The following is a 15614-nucleotide window of genomic DNA, read 5'->3' as shown; positions in this document are numbered from 1 at the left end:
GAATCAAGTATTCATAATACAGTTTACCAAATTTTGCTATATAAATAAAAAAGCTTAATATGTCTTGTTAAAGATGGACAATTTGGTAGTCTTCCTTTAATGTTTACACCAATGAAAAGATGATTTCAGTTTAGGACTTTATGGAACTCGCCTCCCTATGCCAAATTCCTGACTCCGTCCCTGAATTCGTGTAAATCATTTTTGGGTGAAGCATTGAGACAAAGATGGGGAGATGCATAGAGCACTAACAGGTGGAAGGTCGCAGGCCAGACCAAGCCAAGAATGATGGGGCACCAGCGCCGCCGGTGGAGGTGACAGGTGAGTGAGAGATTGACGGGTTCGGATGGTGATGGTGGGATGGGCCTGTGTGGAGGTCGTTGGCAATTGAATCATGGTGAGGTTTAGAGGGCGGCCACGACCGACGATCGCACAGTGGAAGTGACGCCTTGCATAGGGTGGGGCAGCGAGATAGCTTATCGTCGTCCTCTGATTCTAGGATGCTCTATTTTTCTTAGGAAAATGTGTCATTACTAGTTATTTTCAGTTTACTTTTTGGAGGGGTAGTATTTTTTCAGTTGATTCTGAAATCACTAGGCTACAATCTGCTACTCTATTTCTTTACGCCTCCCTTTATTTCCGCTTTCAAGGCAGCCCATGGAATTGTAAGGGCAAGAATGGCTCAAACTTTGTAGATAACAGGCTTAAGTGTGTACATAGTGCAAATCGCCCACACAGGACGTACTGGACCAGGGCCCTGCTTGGGCTATTTTTCACTCCTTTATTTCGGTTTTACTTTCATGATTTATTTTTTCAGCGATCCGATTATATGTTGCTTTTATTTTTCTTCTGGTTTTTGTTTTTTCATCTTTTCTCTTTTTTTCCAACTAATTTACTAATTTTACTTTTCCTTTTTCCTTTCTCCTTGTCCTATTTAAGCAGATATACATATTGTTTTGATAAAGACTATCTAAGATGCACCTTTTTAAATCAGACAAACATTAAAAAATAAGTGAACAATTAGAAACATGATTAATTTTTAAATATGAATAATTTTTCAAAATTACATGAACTTTTCTAAAATATGTGAACACTATTTGATAATTGCGTGAATATTCCTAAAAAAATATTTGAAAGGTTTTTCTTTTCAAAATTACATGCATATTTGGTATAATGTTTTGTTAAATATGTGAACAAATTTAGAAATGACATGAAACAAAACTATTAAAATTAAACCAGCAGTTTTGTAAAATATGTGAACACTTTTTAAAACGACGGGACAAAATTTTGAACTATTCGTACACTTTTTAAAATGATATGAATTTTTGTTTTAATGATGCAAACTCTTTGTAAAATAAAAAGGACATTTTCCAAATTACATAAAAACTTTTGTTTCAAAACTAAGTATACAAAATATTGAAAAGTAAATAGTATTTTTCAGATTTAAAAAGGAAATAAAAGAAACACACTATACCTCTTAGACTAGCCACAATGGTGAGTAACATACACTAGTAACATACACAGAACTCTAGACTATGTTACTACCTTCATAGTGGGTACTAACATAAGTGTGGTAACATGCAAAGCTTCATTTATTAGGTTAGGCTGGTCATAGTGAAGAGTAACTTAGACTAGTAACATGCATATGTTACTAGTCTATGTTACTACCTCTATAGTGCATTGTATCATAGATTAGTATCATAGGTGTTCTCATTTATTTCCATGCATGACACATAGTATCGACCTATGTTACTATAACCATCTCTCTTCTTTAATTGCCTGCCACATAAGCATGTTTGCGAGTCCCAAGTGCATCATACTACTTATGTTACCCCCACTATGGCTAGCCTTATAGACTCATATTGCATTGGGACATGTGATGTTATAGTAACTAGCTAAGTTACTATAACTACCTCTCTCCTCATTAACTCACTGCCACATAAGCAAATTTGCTGAGTTAGACTCGATGTTACTGCTGAAGTTACTCCCTGTGACTAGTCTTAAGGGCCTTATAGTGTGTGCCATTATAAGGGTGCCCTTTACCCGGAGTAATAGCTCCCCGCCGCTACAAGTGGCATCTGACACGTTGTTTCTTGTTGGTTGTTAGCATTAACCTATTCAACACTTACTGCGTAGGGTGTGCGTTTCTCGAGCTGGCCCAGTTCAGGACGTGACTCTGCTTTCTTTCATTATGAAGTGCTCTCTTTCTACTTTTCTGCAGTTTTTATGGTTTCTTTTGGTTTCTTGGGTTTTTGACAATTTTTTTATCTCTTTCTGTGTTACGTTCGTTTTTTTGTTTTTCTTTCTCCTTTTTCTGTTTGGTATTGTTTTTCTTATGTTTTTCTCAACCTTTTCAATTAATTGTCCACTTTTTTTACTATGTTTTATTATATTTGAACACTTTTTCTTTAAATTACATAACTTTTTAAATACATGAATTATAACAACGCATGCATGAACAATTATTTTTGAAATCTTTGAAAATTTTCTTTAAATTACTTAACTTTTTAAATACATGAATATAACTCTATTGCATGAACAACCAATTTTAAAATATTTGATCAACATTTTATTTCATATGTACTAAAAGTTTGCATGTAATGTGAATGTTTACTCCATTTCCGCAATATTGTACCTTTTTTGACAACTACTCCCTCTATACCAAAATATAAACATTTGAACTGCAAAAACGTTTTATATTTTGATACAGAGGTAGTATTTTTTTAACATGTAAAAATTATTCCTTTTGACGGAGCCACATCCAAATTCGCCCAGAAAAAGCTTTATGGTCATTTGCCTGACTATGTTATGTAGCTAGCGTCAGAGAGGGACACTTCTTTTATTAATTCAGTTCTCAACTTAGGCAACCTTCATAGCAGGCTCTGTATAAGGCCAGACCGTAAAAAGGAAGGAAAAAGGAATTCGAAATCCGTCCCTTTCCATAGAATTATCGAGATTGACTTTCCTTACTTTCCCAACCCCGCTAATCTTGCTCGGATCAGCCCTAAAATATAATAATACAAAAGTAGCTTTCGTTTGTATCGCGCACCATAGTATAATTCTATATTGATGTTAATACTGAAGATTTGATATGTATAAATTTGTGTTATATCCCTTGTGCTATCATTGTGTTGAACCCTCTCATGTCTAAATCCTGACGTCGCCTCTGCCTTAGGAGGATCATTGATATCCATACATGGACTGCGTGAGTTCTGACCTCTAGATGCAAACTAAATCTTCTAGGAAGGCAAGTCCTGGATAAGCACTTCTGTAGCGGTGAATACAAAATTAATGCACTGTTGATCACTTGATCTGCTCTCTCATGGTCGCTCTGTTGATCATTGTGCGAAACTGCCATACACACGATGTTTCCATTTCTATATTGCTTATGCATGGACAGTTGATATTTCTATATATCTATCCACGTACCAATCATATGCATGCATGCTTTTGTACGTAGGACCAATGTCACATGACTAACTAATAGCCTGCCACACATGCATGATGTCAGGTCGATCAGTTCTTGCATTGTGTACCAATAATAGGTGCAAGTCAAGTAAAGACAAGATGTGGAAGTTACATACTTACATTTGGCCGGCCGCACAGAGGAAAGAGCCGGCCGACACTGATTTAATTGCAGGAGTATACATCAAAATTGTTCTTGTCTATCTATATAAGTTTTCCATGCTGAAAATCATTTTGAGCACGCCATGCATGTTCTAGAAGCATATCATGCATACGGTGGTATATTCATCATGCTTCTTTATCAGTCGTGCTTCTAGTCACACCAGGACATGATGCACTCACAAGACTCGTGATGCATCTCGGTTGACAATTTGAACCCATGTACCCAGAATGTTAATAGAAAATTAGGGTCTCAAAGCTTGAAAGGACAAAGTCTGTCCATAGAGCATTCTTATCGACACTGCCCCCCTTGTGAGATTATATCTCTTCAATGAGACACAAAACAGTGACAACTACTAAAAACCTAGAGTTGATCTCTAATGGATTGAGACTAGAACTACAACACTAACCATCAGCGGAGGAGGAGCTTAGTATATGTCGGAAGGGGCCACCGCGCCCCCGTGTTTGGCACATTTTACGAAGACTATTTAACTATGTTGAGAGTATGTAGCATTGTTCTCTATCTTATAATTCTCTATCACTTAAAAAGGACCTACGGTTCCATCTTTCACTTTGTTTTCTCCTCACCACACTTCGCCCAACCTCCCATCCTCCACCATTTTTCCTGGTTTCTCATCCGTTCCTGGTTTTCACCAAACCATTCTTTGGTAACCCAATAAACCGGATCAATCACCGGTACAACAATGAATCCACGGAGCGTAAATAAATTGTTTCTTATGAAAAACCTGGTGCCGGCAAGACATCTTTGGTAACCCAATAAATTGCAATAAATTAACGGCCCAGAATCAAATCAATCTATTATATTTGCCAACTCAATAAAACATATTAATCATGGACACATAACTATTTTATCAGTTTAAGAGATAGCTGGAAAATCATGGACACATTAATTGACAAATCTATTTTATCTGTTTAAGAGTACATTATACCCAAAACATATATTCTTATTTTGTCAATTTTCTTTGCATCAAGATTTGTGTCATATGGTCCTCTTATGGTGTTAAAGAAATTTTTGGCTCCCGTGACAACGGACGAGCAGATATCTAGTCGTATAAAAATGACCTATCAGCTAGTACTAATTAAGAAACAACAAGTGTTTGTATGGCAATTCGCCCAAGACACAATAATATTCTATTCAATCCGTTTCCATATCTATATACTAATGTACGCACACCAAATTTGAAATAATTAAATATTTCTAAATATTCACAAGTCATTGGTCTCTCGATTAATCACGTGACCAGACAACATGTGAAAGGAAGTGAAGCTCATGCATGACCAACCGAAAAGAAAATATCAACCATATAAACCTAGCAGCTACTAATTAACAACCAACTGATTGTATGACAATTTCTGAGCACAAGTCACCGTAAAATTCTATTCAAACCGTTTCCATATATCTATATACTAATGTACACACACCAAAATTGAGATAATTAAGTGTATTTTTAATAGTTAGGTAAGTCATTGCTCATCTCAATTAATCACATGACTAGACAACATGTGAAAGTGAGTGAAGCTCATGCATGACCAACCAACAGGAAATTGTCAATCTCTACTACCTAAAAGAACCGTAAGGTTCCGTATCCCCTCTTACGTCCCACACCTTCGTCCATCCTTTCCCGTTCACTATCCCACACCCCTCGACCAGATTTCCTTCCTATCTATGTTTGGCAAAACAATCAATTTCTGTATGGTAATCAATCTCAATTTACGGCAATTATGGACGCTAATCTCTCCTGTACCCTGCGCCCTTGGACGCCAGCGGCAATTTCTCATTTGAGGGGAGAGCTGGAGACGATGCCATGATGTGGAGCATCTCCAGAGCACCACCCTCAGATCGACAAGGATTACACCGAAGAAACCTTATTCTTCTGTGGTGGCCTGAGAGATCAAGTGGCGAGCATCGGTGGGCGGCGGAAGCGAGGTACCCGTTTCTTCTCTCTTCTAAGCCTGCATCATTTTTCTCCTTGATCTCCTGGAATGGCGCGCGGCGACGGCGACGTACTAACGCGGCGCGGCTGATCGAGGGAGCAGGGGGAGGCAGACTTGAGGGGCGCAGGGACTGAGAACGTAGCGAGGCTGGTCGAAATCAATATCTGCATGTATCTCCGCTTCTTGACCCGCCATGCCGCCGTGCCCGTCTCCAGTCGACCACCTCCACGTCGCGCCACTCCGCGCCAATCTGCGACGCCGCGACCTCTGCTTATTTCTTTCAGATTGCCTAATTCACATCCTGTGGTCTTCAGCTCCCACCTCCCAGTCCCAGGTCCAAAGCAAGCAGGGTCCAGGGGGAGAAAATCAATGGAGGGCCAGGTGGACCACACCTCCGCCACCAGCGGCAGCGGCGATGCCTTCCCGTTCCTCTATCGCCTCATGGTCGAGTCCTCCTCTCCCCAACCGTCGAGCTCGCCGCTCCAGTGGCGTTAGCAGGATGGTGTACACGGGCTTCACGAACATGTGGCTGTCTAGGCTCCGGATGTGGTCAACGCCGATGAGGACTCGAACAATCCGTAGAGCCGCACCAGGTATAGCTACTCTCCCTCTTCAGTCAACAGCAAGACCATTCTGTTTATGGAGGTTGCAACTCACACAAATTTGTGGGTTTGGAAAATAATTCTGTAGTCGACCATGTTCTCCATTAATTCTCATCCCTGTCGATTTGTCGTCAAAATTGCGCTTGCCATGTCCTCCATTAACGCATGGAGAAGCTGAGCCCCCAGGCCGGCCGAGGGAAGCCCTTCTGCGCATGCTGCTTTCCTATGTGGCCTACTGTATGCCTGTATCAGCTTATCGCAGCTACTAATTAATCACAATCACATGTGGAGATCGATCAACAATAATAAAAACTAACCGATTAAAATGGTTCAGATCAAGACCATTTAATAGTTTTTTGGAAAAATTGATTAAACAAGCCCTGAAAGAAAGGAGCAAGTGGAAGAAAGAAAGGAGCCATAACGAGATGTTGAGAACAAGACATATTCTTTGGATTAACTAATATTTGAAAATCAGCATGCTTTTGATGATTGCCATGGATAAAACAAGTATGTATTTCTTTTGATTATTGATATAGCACAACTTAGTCGAGTGGACCGAACAACATTGGATTCGAGAGGTCATTTAATAGGAAAATTTGCACTACAAGTTTCTTCACCATTGAGCACAATTCATTACTCTCTATGGCCTGCAGACTTTATAGTTGTTGGTTCATCATGCATACACCTCTACAACTAAGAACTACAAGATGATATGCTTGTTCTGTTCTACATGATTAGTTGTGTATAAAATTTATGGTGGAGTAAAGAGGACTGAAGTTTAGTAGCAGTTCCAAATAGATTATTTTCTACAACAATACATATTTCTTTTGCAATCCATACAAATAATGTTCATGTAAATAAGTATGTATTTGAGGCAGTTGTAACTTGCACTCTGCATTTCAACGGCTTAGGGTTGTTACATTATTCCATTCAAGTTATTTCCAAAGTGATTTTCTTGCAACGATCATAATTTTACATCAGTTTACATCATCGGTTTTGTGTAGATTGCATTTTCTGTTCTTTCGTGGGGGTGCCGGATGCGCTATTGACGGCACTAGCATGTTTGGGTGGGAGAGATAGAGATAGTGGGTGGACAAAGAAGAGTGACTTATAAAGTATTTTTAGAAAGACTACTATATTTTTCTGAAAAGCTTGATGTATGCATGCAGACTATACTTGCACAATCCAAAATATTTGTACACCGCATGGGCAATTACCTATATAATAAAACTTAAAAAAACATAAGGTTTCATGTTTCACTTTCATTTACGTCCTTCGTTCAACCTTCCCCATATAATAATCAATCACCTCAACTTACTTACCAATTTTACTTTAATTTACTTACTAAACTTCTTATCAAATATAAGGTAAATCGTGGGAACAAGAAAATAAATATTTATTTACACAATTTCATTAATATGGGCAGGTAAATCAGAAGGTAATATATGCATGAGGAATACTTATATCCCGTTGCAACGCACGGGCATTATCCTAGTCATATAAAAATGACCTAGCTAGCAGCTACTAATTAAGAAACAACCAGCTGATTGTATGACAATTTCTGAGGGCAAGACACCTTAAGATTCTATTCAAACCGTTTGCATATATCTACATACTAATGTACATACTCCAAATTTGAAATAATTAAGTACTTTTTAATAATTAAGTCATTGATTGCTCAATTAATGACATGACCATACAACATGGGAAAGGGAGTGACGCTCATGCATGACCAACCAATAGGAAAATATGAATTAAAGCAATCAACAAAAATGCTTTGACGCAACAACTTGTTGTTACTATATATCAGTTAATTATAAAAAGAGACTACATGTTTAGTCTTAGTCTGGGCTAAGACAGCAGCGAGATTTTTATACCACATTTTTTAGGGGTAAAAGGGAACTTTTATACTAAAATGAAGATAAACGGTTGTGTCGCCCTTTGTCCTCTCTCTAGTTGAAATGATACTTGGACATGCATGTCAAAGGCATATGAAGGTGGAATGCGCGATACTTGGTGTGCAAGGATCAAAATTGACCAAGCTAGGCATATAGCGCTGACTTGTTGCACTGTGCCACTACGATGCCTGCTCAAATTGGCCTTGCTGCCCAGGAGGAATGTAATGCTTTAAGTAAAAAAAGCTTTTCGATCTTGACCCTAAAACGAAGATTGGCATGCAAGCAACAGCAAGCTACGATGCCTGCTCATATCTAGGAATATTGGTTTGTACCTCCGTGGTGGTTCAATGCTACTTGGCTTCGTTGATTTTGACCGTAGAAAAATGTAGCGGAAAAACGAGCAATTTGCATGCATGCACACCGTCGATCGTGCGCATGCACATACGCACGTCGATCGACGTGGGCCGGCGGCCGGAGACGTACGTTCGGCAGCGCAGCGGCCCACCGCGCGCCGTCCTCGGACCCGCCGCGCGTACGCTTACTAATCACGTGCACCCACACTGTGCCATCCGACATGCACGATCGATCTACCTGGTCCCATCGGCGCTCTACGTGGACGTATGCTTTCTACTGTTCCACACGGAGTACGTACGCATACCGGCCGGTGGCTGGTCGGACGTCGCCGTCGTGTGGGCCCACCGCATAACCAGCCGCGCAGGGGCCCTCGCTGCCATGTCACTAATTCAGCACATGCATTGACCGGCGCATGCATGCATCGCCCATGATAATCACGTACGTACCTTGGCCAGGCAGCTCCCCAAACAGTAACCGGCAACCGCGTGAGTGAGTGACGCAGGCGCTTACGATGGAAAGCACGTACCGACGGACAAAATGCCTTTTCAACCAGAAACACACTTGACGGCCTGGCCGGCAGTATCTCTCTCCACTCCACATCCATCGATCTCTCTTGCTGACCCGTTTCAGACACGGTCAAAAGTATAAACTCCACTAGACTAGAAGAGATTCTTAGGAGTAGCAGGTAGCTTCTCGATCCACGAGTTGACTGCGAAGTCCCGTATGTATATGCACTCTTCATGATTGATCATCTCTATCGATCATTACCGACCGCGTCAAATAGTATATCCTGCACCAGCACGTAACCAAAATGTTTGGTCGAAATAGTATATCCTGCACCAGCACTTCATCCAGCAAAGTTGTGTGGTGCCGAGGAAACTTCATGTGGTTCCACACCTCACGGCAGGGATGGAACGGAGATTGGAAAAACAATGTCCATTGACAAATTGGTCCCATGAAGCAGATAGAATTTGGAGGCTGAGATATGTTGCCCCCCCCCCTCCCTTTTTTTTGAGTGAGATATACTATCTCCGAGTTTGTGCGTCGCCTGTCCAGTCTCGAAATGCATATGGAGTGCGCTTCATATGTATTATGGCCACTGCAAATATTATTTCAGACTCTGCTCACTAGTAGAAAAGGGGGCATCAGTCCCGGTTCGTAAGGGCCTTTAGTCCCGGTTCTTGAACCGGGACTAAAGGGTCGTGACTAATTGTAACACCCCAAAAATTTAACCAGGTTTTACTTATTAAAATTTTGCCAAGAGTTTAAAATTTTTGCCTGCAAGAATATTTCTGTTGATTTCAGAACCTTTCTTCTAATATTAATGAGTATCTACCCAAGTGGATCCTTCCAAACATTTTGAACTTCTATGCCATCTCATTAAAACAATTTTTTTTAATCAGTAGATTTATTTATTAAATTATTCCACCCTGAGCTATAATCATTAAAATGACTTGTTTTAAGTTTTGGAGCTCTGTTTGAACTACAACCATTTGATAAATTTAACTAAAAATCCAATCAAAATTTGGAGATGTCATGTGATGTCTCTAAATCACTTTTGTGGAATAATATATTTATTTCATTGCATATTATGAGTTTTGCACCTGTTTTTTAAATCTGGTCCAGTGGACACTTTTGCACTATAGCCTAATTAAATATTTCCCTAGAGCCTCCACCAAAATTATGGAATGTCAGTGGTAGCATGCCATCCAACATTATGCAAAAAATAGTGTTGTTCTTTGGAAAAAATGAGTGAATCAACCTCCTTTTCATTCTGGGCCAGACTTGTGTTTTCTACTGCAACCCTATTAATTCTTGCTCAAGTGACCTTGTGCTTTGTCATGCTTGTAGTCAACCCTGCAAAACCCCTAAGTCCAGGAGCATGCACTCTTTGGAACACTTTTGGTCCATGTAATGATGCCACTTACTCCCTGTCCAGAAGTGTAGTTTAGCAAAACTTGCACTAGCAAGTTTCTCCTTTTTGCAAACTAACTTCACCACCCTCTCTTACATTCATAGAGACACTGATCTGGAGAATTTGGCCACCCCAAGTACTGCCTAGGTGCCTTTGGCATTTTGTCAAACATCCTGAGTGCATAGCCAGATTCGGCATGACTTCAAGTTTACATTGTGAACTTGAGCCCCTGACCTATCCAGCATGTCCCATGGTATTGCCCTAGCCCATAACCCCACTCTGCTAACCCTCTTGTGGTTTGGAATCCCCTAGCATGCCATAGCATTCCATCGAGCACGTCCCATGCGTGCTCTGGGCGCGCCCAGAGCGTGCGTTTGGCACGCACGTGCGCCCGAGCCGCCGCGTCCCGCCCCGCACTCACTCCGGACCGTGACCGACCGCAGCTAGCACGCCGTGTCCCCTTCTGCACCCCCGAGCCCCGCAGCTCTTGCCACGTCTCCGGCAGGCCAGCAGCTATCCGCCACCGCCGCCCGACAGCTCCTGCGCTAGCCAGCGCCACCCAAGCCTTCTCCGCTCGCCAGCTCGCCCTTGGAGCAGTAGTCGCTCGTTCGCTAGCTCCTGCCGCCATTCCCAGCCTCGCCACGATGCCCTGCAGCTACAGAAGACGGTCGCCGGCGACCTTATCCGCGGCCGCCGCCGAACCGCCTCGACTCGCCTATTTAAGGAAGCCCCGTGCCCGTTCCCGCACACAGGCAACCTCAGGCCACCCCTATGGTGCTTCCCTACACTACACCACGACACTCAAAGCAGCGTCAAACAATCTGTCGGCATAGGTCAATTAAGGCGACACATTTACTGTTGGGAAAGATCTTTACCGACAGAAAGAGCTGACGCCTATAGTCCTGCCGGGAAAGGTCTTTCCCGACAGATAAATCTATGCCGACAGATAGTGTGACAATGTTGGTGAGAACTTCGCCGACAGACATTTTTACACCGACAGACCATGCTTTGCCGACAGTTCATCTGACACTGTGCTATGGCGACAGATTGTGCAACGTCCATAGATATACCGACAGTTCATCCGACATTGTGCTACACCAATAGATTATGCGATGTTAATACTATCACCGACACACTTGCTGCCAGTGTCTACACTTCAGCACAAATGTAAATTCACCATATATTAATATGAAATTAAATTCATAATACTGAATGCATGTTCAGTACCCAATACATATTCAAACAATTACACTCTTCTATTCATCACAAGACACCATTGATCAATGCACAAGATACCATTCAACATATATAGAAGATTCATTAGTTTTCTTCACTGAATTTAGCTCCAACAATTAAGGACATACATAAGTTGGCATTCAAACCATGGTCTGCTACAAAATGTAGTGGCCAAGTTCCTATGAGACCAATTGTTCAATCACTAGAACATCTATGACTACTAAAAAATATCATGGAAGAGCCCAAGTCTCCTTTTTTTACCATTAAAGAGAGACCAAGTCTTTGATCGCCAAATCAACATTAACTTCCATGTGAACAAAATGTGTCAACCATGTTATGAACGAAGCAATCACCAAAACATCTTAGATCAACTTGTGGCCTTGCTACGCTTTGCCATCTGTCTCTGCAAAAGAACTCGTATATTTGAGCAATCTTTAGAAAATGAGAGTTTCCGATCTTAAAGATCTAGAAAGTAGATGCGTTGCCAATAGATTACAAAAGATACCGTTCTCAGAACATCAACCAGAGACAGGCTAGCACATAGCATATCACATGGCTCACTCTGAAAAATTATGCACTCATTGATAAGCAATCAGATCTGTTATACGGCATCAGGAATAAGGTTCTTATTGTAATTTTAGGGATTTGCATTTGAAGTTCCTCCATCAGCAAACAATCAGATATGCACTTGTATATATACATGTACCGAAAGTCATATATGTAGTAGCAAGAGTGCACTTGATGAAAACAAAGCCATTTCAAAGAACATATGCTTGCACATACATCTTGTTTTTCGAGACAACAAATGTGCTCTAGTTAGGCATCTAGGAGCTCGATCGAGTAAAACATATATTACCAGATGTCAACTATGAGTAATTGCTAGGATAAATATATGCAAAACTCAAAATAAAATCATGCCTACCATTACATCAGACTGTAGACATGTTTCTTTTATCACCACAGATTTTCACATATGATGGGTATCGAAATAATAGAAGACCTTTGGATAGGAAAAAAATGTACTAATAGCAGCAAATATATCTACACGTAGTTGCATATGGATTTCAATTGCAATTTCCTTTAAAATGCTTCTTAAAACACGTGTGGACCGTGAATTCATCGAGGCTTACAGTTTCAATCTGTTCGGAAATCATTGAAGACCTAAACTAGCAATCTGTGTTAATTTTTATGCCTTCATTCGTACTTCTAAAATTTATAATTTGCGGTTGTGGAAGTAGTACTTTGAGCTGACTTGAACTATTACTCAAGTCTCAGTTCCTATGGTCTAACTTTTTACCTGTGCTCTCTGTTTCATCAATCTTCCAGCATGTGTACTTGGCCATTTGTTCTTCATCTGTCTTGTTCAGCATCTCTCCTATTTCAGTGAGCAGAACCATGCTATTAATGAGCCCTGACAAGTACATAGAGGGAGACCAGATTAGCTTAATCAGCCTTTCTTGCTAAAGCGCTACAGTTTTCATTCCCAAATAAGTATTGTATGTGCATAGAACTAGCGACTAATGTAGAATTAACATGCCACTTTCCAAGGATTAGATTTTTTGTAGAAAAAACAAGAGTAAGCAGTGGATCAAAAACATCCAGTTCAACTGCACCTGGTTAGAACAAGAGGGCTATATTCAACTTACTAATTGGACTTGGGTACAAGTAGGTCGCTCCAAATAACTAATACAATCCCAGCCACCAGTCCAAGGATTTGAAACGACAATTGAAGAATCGAATATTTAAAAATATCACCTCTTGTCTTGAGTAGCAGCCAATCGTTGTGGTCATAGGATGACATAGCCTACTCCGCGCATCTCCAGGGGTATTGTTCTCCTGCACTGCACAGGTAGCAACACTAACTTGACCAATAGAGCAAACTACTATGGAAGCAATAGCAAGCTCCTATACAAACATCCATGAGGAAATCACTTGCTAATGTGATGAGAGAATTCAGAAATATCGACGGTGCAAAATTAGGTACCTAGAGAAATAAAACAGACCAAAGAGGAAGGAGCTTACTTGTTATCAAGCCAACCCACCAAAGAGGCTCTTATAAATAAGCATATATAACCACCAAATCCTGGAATCAATAAAAGCACACGTACAGTTAGACACATGAAGCACATCACATGGGATAAAAATTGTCTGAGCAGCTTACGATACAGTAGCTGTATATATATACACGGAGTAGCAGCTTATATAGGATACAACAGTTCAGGGGTATCAACAGGTTTTGTTAACTCAGAGACCTCCAACATGTAGACAGTAAACGACCATGAAGAAGGAAGATGAGATTACAAAATCCAATTTGGAGCATCTGATACACATCTCACAGTGAGCCCAATGACAACATTTCAGATATTTTATACTATTCCAAAGACAACAAAAATGTGCACGGAATAGGAAAAAACCCAATAATGTGTACTGATATTAATCTTAGCCAACGTTACATTACAGAACAAAAATTGTAAGTAATTACGGTGATATATCTACCATATGTCAAATGGTTAATTAGTGAGGGATGGTAAAATATTTGCAGAGTTCCCGTTATTGGTTTGCTTGCATGCTTATAAGAGCCAACTGTGTTCCTAGCAAAAATTGAACTTGAGGGTTTGACAAATCAAACAAAAAAACCAGTAGTCCATCACTAAGAATTGAAGTATGTTTTACAGTAATATTTCTTGCACAGTTAAAGGAGCAGAAGAAACTGAATGAAAGCTCACAAGTAGCATCAAGGCTCAAAGAAAGAATGCTATGTGTGAGAAAAATTGTGCAGGCCACCCGTTACAGAAGTTGGAAGAGAAGAGATAGTTCACAGATGAACTCTGATGATTTTAGTGCCACTAGGGAGATATGGTTTCTCTTGGCAAACATGGAATACACCATATTTATGTAGCTGCTGAAAGTGTTAACAATAAAACTTCTCAAAGAGAAGCTGCAGCGGAAGAACTATCTGCAAGCAAGGGATCTATCTGTGATGAACTACCAGTTCACTAAGCATTAACATATCACAACCAGTAAGATTCATACAAGCAAATCTGCAACTATATAATTCATAAATTGAAAAACAAAATCACGAAAGACATGCCATCAGGTTATAAGCCATTCACACTAAAATGTGAACTACATATATCAGCATACGAGAAGATAGGTAAGTAAAAAAAATCGCATCTTACTTGTTGAGATCTGGAGGCAAGGGGAGTCAACAGGGACAGGGGTCACCGATGGAGGAAGAAGAACGACAGGGGTTCCTCAGCAGCAGTCGGTGCGGCGGATCCTCCGGCGTATGGTGCTGCCGTTCCCGGCGCGCGGCTGATCCTTGGTGGCGGATGGCGCTGCTGTTCCTCGGCGGCGAACGGTGCTCCTCTGTTGCAGACGGCGCTGCTGCTACTGCGGACTAAGGGAAGGGAGGCCGGGGTCCGAGATGTGGTGGTGCGAGGGGAACGGCGAGGGGGTGGCGGCGGCGACGCGCAGGTCGGGGGCGGCGGCGCGGTCGGGTTAGGTTTAGGGTGTGTGGGTGGCGAGAGAAAGAGAGAGGTGAGATTGGGGATCGAACAGGTCGGGGACTCGGGTCGGGTGGTCACGTGGCTTTTTTTTTTCACGTTCTCGTGCGAATCGGGTGTTTCGCGTGGCGCGCGTCGTGCCTCTCTTTCCGCGCCATATTTTTCGGACGTGGCCTGTAGCAAACAACGCCGACACTTTTTATGTCCCCACGAATCGGCGACACACAAACAGTAGGTAATACCTCTATTTGGCGACAGAAATTTCATCAGTGTTTTTGTGACCTATGGCGACAGATAATGTGTCACAAGATTATATAACACTAATATACTGTGCGTCGGTATAGTTTGGGACAAAAAAGTGTCGGCGATGTTCACTTATACCAACAGATGCACGTCGTCTTTGTAGTGTCGTGGTGTAGTGCTAGCTCGCAATCGACCCCGGGAGGCTCTCTTCCCCGTCTCCGGCAACTCCTGCCGCCGCCACTGCCCCAGCCACTCCGGCACCATCAGGGCCTCCCCCTCTCCA

General features: G+C 41.4%; 1 long non-coding RNA gene across 1 annotated transcript; it reads right to left on the bottom strand.

Annotated features, from left to right (window-relative positions):
• Nucleotides 1–11626: 11626 nt before the first annotated feature.
• Nucleotides 11627–15109, bottom strand: LOC119305077. The gene is made up of 5 exons (XR_005148541.1): nt 14762–15109; nt 13605–13665; nt 13338–13423; nt 12880–12993; nt 11627–11985 (listed from the first exon to the last, which is right to left on the bottom strand). It is a non-coding gene; the product is annotated as an uncharacterized LOC119305077 (long non-coding RNA).
• Between the last annotated feature and the right edge of the window lie 505 nt (nt 15110–15614).

This window comes from Triticum dicoccoides, chromosome 5B, assembly GCF_002162155.2.
Source record: "Triticum dicoccoides isolate Atlit2015 ecotype Zavitan chromosome 5B, WEW_v2.0, whole genome shotgun sequence".
Classification (NCBI taxonomy): Eukaryota; Viridiplantae; Streptophyta; class Magnoliopsida; order Poales; family Poaceae; genus Triticum; species Triticum dicoccoides.
This window is presented reverse-complemented; position numbering and strand designations above follow the sequence as displayed.